Source organism: Bidens hawaiensis, unplaced genomic scaffold (assembly GCF_021521415.1).
Source record: "Bidens hawaiensis isolate Kalapana, Puna unplaced genomic scaffold, B.hawaiensis_p1.1 tig00015244_1, whole genome shotgun sequence".
NCBI classification, from domain to species: domain Eukaryota; kingdom Viridiplantae; phylum Streptophyta; class Magnoliopsida; order Asterales; family Asteraceae; genus Bidens; species Bidens hawaiensis.
This window is the reverse complement of record NW_027492356.1, coordinates 291,829-297,828: the sequence shown is the minus strand read 5'-3', so window position 1 is coordinate 297,828 and position 6,000 is coordinate 291,829. Positions and strand designations below refer to the sequence as shown.

General features: G+C 34.2%; 1 pseudogene; it reads left to right on the top strand.

The window, feature by feature from the left end:
• Nucleotides 1–3,164: 3,164 nt before the first annotated feature.
• Nucleotides 3,165–4,064, top strand: LOC143548738 (ethylene-responsive transcription factor ERF061 pseudogene; annotated as a pseudogene).
• Nucleotides 4,065–6,000: the final 1,936 nt, after the last annotated feature.

Here is a 6,000-nt window from a genome sequence, read left to right as displayed (position 1 = left end):
ATATCACATTGAAACATCAGTGGTATGATTTTCAAACTTGTAAATTTATTTTGTCTCATCATTTATGTGAAAGTTGAAGTATGATTTGTTACCCTCAACCATGAACTGATGAACATGGGTGTTGGTTTAAGGTTTGGTTTGCCTTTTGAATTTAGCTCCAATAACATGTGTTATGTCTAGATAGCTACAATGCATTTAACATTTGTCTTGTTAGTCTATCACTAGCCTATCACTAGTCTTGTTCACCACATAAGCAGTTTAAATAGAGAAAAATGATATAATAGATGCTATTAGGCATTTAGGATATGTGTAGTGGAGGGCCACAAAATGTGGCGTTTTGCCCCATGTGACACCCAGTTAGTAAGGGTATGTTTTTGTTTTCGGGGTATAATGATGTAGCCTAACATATATACATATATATATATAGGGTTTGGATCAAATACAAATGAAATTAACGTGTTAAACGTGAGAATCAAATAGAGTAATTATATATACAAGTAGAGTAATTACTCTATGATGTAATTACATAATTACTCTATGATAATTACTCTATGATGTAATTACATAATTACTCTACTTGATTCTCACGTTTAGCACGTTAATTTCATTTGTACGTTAACATTCCCCTATATATATATATCACACACACAATAATATAATAATAATATCTACACACACAACACATACGCAACCAACGACGACAAATTCCTTGCCCCCCCCCCCCTCCCTTATCGCCCCACATTTGGGGGGGGGGGGGGTGTTGCCGTCCTTTTTCGCTGATTGCCGCACACTACGTACAGCCTTAAAGGGCAAATCAAATGTCTCCTTCTAGAGGTGGGTATGGATTAGTTTAATTTGGTTTTGGGCAAAACCGACCAAAAATGAAATGCCGGTTTTTGAGTTTTCAAAATTTGTTTGATCTCAGCTTTGGTTCGATTTCGGTTTTACAATTTGTTTTGAAAATTTTGGACAGGAAAAAAAGTTGGTAAAAAATAATGAATTTGGCCTAATTATTTTGTTAGTTAATTATTAATTGATTATTATACATTTGTGCTAAAATATCTAGGATTAAACTATATATTAAACTATTATAAATTACTTAAAATTTAAAATAAGAAATAAATATATATTAGTTCGGTTAGGTTTTTTAGGTTTTAGTTACACGCAAAACCAAAATTGAACGAAAATCCAACTTTTACAACAATATAAAACTAAACCGTCAGTTTGTTTTAATCCAATTATTTTGTTTGGTTTTTTTCGATGTTTTCAGTTTCGGGTTCATTTTATTGGTTTCATACACACCCGTATCTCAATCTATAAACACGCGTAACGTTGGTGACACAAACGATACGATATTAAAACAAACACCAAGCATGAAAGACTTGTAGATTGATCCAAAACTAAATTTCAGTCTTTACATTTAATATGTCAGCTTTAGATTGATGAAAAAGGAGTGGAAGCAAATTTCTCCTGATGATACCCATACCACCCTATGAAAAGTATAATGGAGACCACAATTACAAGTGACATTATTATTATGGTTGATATTTCAAACACAAGTTAAATGTTAAGAAGAAAGCCTCTTACCATTTTTCTTCCATAAACAGGCAAAAGGTTCACTTTTTTTTCACAGCTAAAAAGGTGGCCAATTGAGGCTTAAATGTGAACCCAAAGATCTATCCATTTGACATTGAGACGATTTTTAACAAAGATTTGTATGGTTGTTGTACTCGTGACTTAAATAAAAAGGTTTATTGAATGAGAGGTTTCATACGAGTGGTAAAAATGTAAATCAATTGGACACCATCGAGTTATCCTTTTAGGCTAAAGGGTATGGTTCATTTGAACAATTCTCTCTCATTTATCACGTCTGCGTCATTTCCATCATTCAACAACACCTTTCTTCCTGGAGTATTTATCATTCTCTACCATTCCATTATTTAATAATATAATTACATGAAAAAAGAAAAGATTTTTTTAAAAAAAATTGATTGGGTTAGATGGTATACATGGGGGGGGGGGGGGGGGGGGTTGGGATGATCTAAATGACCATGATCATTCTCCTCATTTCATGTGTGAGATGGTATACAAGGGGTAATGTTCAAATGAGGTCATTTTTAAATTTATATGTCACGTAAAACCTCTCAATGATCTAGAGTGATGAATACCCACTGACCTTAGAGGCAAATTGCCATTGGGTAATGTTCAAATGAGATCCATTTTAAATTTATGTGCCACGTAGGATCTCTCACTGATCCAGAGTTATGAATACCCACCAACCTTAGATGCAAATTGTATATCAAAGCATTGTAGATTTCAAGTTCTAAATGGTGAGTTTTATTTTCATCAATGAAAAGGTATCATACTATAAAATAAGTCATTTAGACATTGTTAAACTTACCAGCACATTATCTCTCTTTACATCTAAATCAAAAAGAAACCTTTAAAGTTAACTACTTACAATTAAAACTTAAGAAAAGCAAGTGACAAAATAAAGTTAGTTACATATAGGAAGCACGTAATCGAATTTAAAATGCATTAGAAACGGGTTTTCAGGCACTACGAGACGCTTAATTATTAAATTTTGTTAAAAGAATCGGATTTCATCAAAAGAATTGAAAGGAGCTAGATTGAATTAAATTTGCTACAAAAGTTTTATGATAATTTGGTTGAAAAAATAATCAAAAATAACCGAAATCTATTACAGATTTCACCAACTATTGGTCATAGTTGTCATCACCACCATAGTTACCACCGTTGTTGCCAACTTGCCATCACATTGTGAGGGAGGCATTGATTCAAATTCCTTTGACTAAGTTATTTCACTATTTGAGTTGATATATTTAACTTCAATTCAACTCATATAGCAACTAAAAACTATATATTGTATTTAGTTGCTATATGAATTGAATTAAAGTTCATATTTCAATTCCAATAATTATGTAAGCAAACAGGATTAAGATACATACTCCAATTATATTGAATTCATGTGACTTAAACCTAACGTCTCTCTTTATGTTTTTCTTGTCAACTTAGGATACACATGTATTAAGGGCAAAAGAGTCATTTTACATAAACTTATTAAAATCCTCCACCTATAAGTACACAACACAACATAACAAACCAAATAACCAAAACAAATTTTCACACCTAATAATATCCCATTTCACATAACAACACAATAGTCTTCTAATCTCTCTAATCATTCTACACATAACATATCCAACACACTCACCATCATGCAACCAAAACACCCATACAACAACATTGGAACATCTCTATCCAACCTTATAATAAGTAATGGCAGCAACACCTTAGATTCAATCTTCACTCATTGTTCATCATCCTCATCAACATCATTAACATCATTAACAACAACCTCCACCTCGGCTCGTCAACCACTCGGCTCGTCGGTTTACCTAAAACAAAAAGACTTGCTACAAAAGTTCTCTAAACAAAATTCGGGGAAATTCGATTATTATTATTATTATTATTCGGATCCATACAAGAAGCATTATAGGGGAGTTAGGCAAAGGCATTGGGGAAAATGGGTAGCAGAGATTCGATTACCCCAAAATAGAGTTCGGGTTTGGTTGGGGACGTATGACACGGCTGAGGCTGCGGCTTATGCATATGATCGGGCAGCGTATAAGCTACGAGGCGAATATGCAAAGTTGAACTTTGCTAATATGCAAAACTCGCAAGACTCGAGTCAGTTATGGTTGTTCGGAGATATGGAGAGGTTGAACACGGTTAAGACTGCGGTTGATGCTAAGATTCAAGCTATTTATGAGAAGGTTAGAAGAGGGAAAGATAAAAAGAAGAAGAATAAGAAGGGAATGAGTGAAAGTGTTGCGAAAACCGAAAGTTGTGCTTCGGTTGCTAGTGTGTCTAGTGTGTCCGAAGATGGGTTTTGGGTCGAAGAGGGTTCGGTTTCTGGTGAGTTAGAGGCCGTGGCGACGGGTGAGTCGAAGGTTGAAGGATGTCCTCTTGCTCGTTTGCCTTCATATGATCCAGAGTTGATTTGGGAAGTTTTATCTAGTTAAGGTTTTTAGTTAAATTATGTGTAGATTTAGTGTATGCACTAATTTGGATAACTTGTAAGTTATGAGTTTTGTTTATGGTAATCATATGAAAGTTGAGTTTTGAATAACTTATAATATTTGGAATTCGATTAGTCGTTGGTTGAGAGCGGGTTTTCCCTCAAATAAAGTTTTGAAAAGTATTACCGTTGGATTCGTCTAGATGGCCGAAAAAGAAAAAGGACGTGGTCTAGGCGATTGTGTTTACTTCTTTGTGTCATTTGGATGGCTCAGAACAAGACTATTTTCTGATCATGGAGAACAGACCATTCGCTAGAGGGATTATGAAATTGCGGAGGCTGTTATTGGATTTCGATCCAAGAAGACTTCCAAGACACTATCTTTGATTCGATATTTTTTTATGGTTTGCATCTTATAATAGTAAATTTAAGTTAAATTAGGTAGAGCGGCTTAAAAACTCATTAGTTAATGTGTAAACCCCCCCCCCCCCCCCCTTCTCATGTTATGATCTTCTAACCAAGGAGTTTAAAAAAACCATGTTGGATTAACATTAATTTAAACACGGATCAAGTGCAAAAGGAGTTAAACGCGTGTGTTAGCAATTCGCCCTAGCTCGAACCTTTTTAGTGACGGGTCGAGTCGGGTCATTGTTGTTTTTACATGCTATGTAAAAATACACATAGCATGTAAAAATAACATATTAGCATACATTAGAGTATTGGTGTGGTGTTGGGGAATTCTAAGCCATATACTCTTCATATGACATTGTGGTCCTAATGTTTTATAGAACTATAGAAGCCCATTTGTGTTTACAAGTTCCTGTCATATGTAAAGGCCAGTGTTTATTGTTGGAAAGATTATCCTTAGAAATAATAAAATTGTAATTTTTCTAATTTGAGGTTTTGTTATTAAGAAAGTAGCGGATAACTAAATTTCGAATAACGTCCTTTCTAAGCATGTTATATCGGACATTTGCATAAATATCATGAACCCGAAGAGTTTGATAGTATAATTATGTCACAGATAAAGTACAATATATTGCAGAAGTCAATCTCGAGATATTTTGTGAATCATTGGATAACTGTAAGGTTGGCAGCTATAATGTTGACGTACCATCAAACGGCTAGATGAAGGAGATTGATATGTGACAATGGCATAAACGATCAAAGCTAGATATCTATACGAGTCAATACAGGACACTCAGCCTCACTACAGTACTTGATCAAACAGTGTTCATCTAGCAAATTTTATGAGAATTTTATAAAAAGTTTATGAGTTTCTCGATCAGCCCTTTAAGCATCTTTAACAACCAAAACTTATCGAAATTCTAGCGTAACAGCTTGAAATTCAGGTGATGAAATTTAGTTGCCTTATCGATGGGTCATAGATACTCTAATTATAAACAATTCTTGTATACAAGTATTTACGCTTTATTTATTCAACAAATTGTTAACTAAACATGTTCGAAACAAACAAACTACTTAAAACATCTTTAACAAGAGCGTCTGTTTCCATCGGTGATATCGACATGAAGAAGAGAGGCAGAGACGTACCGCTCATGAGGGTCTGTGAAAGAGGGGGAAGGGTGGGCAGTGTGAACGTTACAACGTGAAAGAAAGAGGGACGATATATGTAAGACAATATATATGTGTTTGGGGCTGTTTGGCAACCTTGTGTTGTGCTATTAAATTGTTTTAGAGCATTCACATCCCATCGTGTGGAGTTTGTAAATTATGGGGTGAGATTGTGAGTGTAAATTATAGGGTAGAAAGAGAAATGTAGTGATTTTTTGTAAATTTGGGGAAACATTTGGGGAACATTGTTTGCCCCTATTTATTTTTTAATATTTGTTGGATTGGTTGTGAGTAGAGGAGAGAGAAAACTGTAATGATAAAGGTATAAAAATATTATTTAATTGAACATGAGAAAGAAATGTAGTGTTTTTTAGTAGAATTAT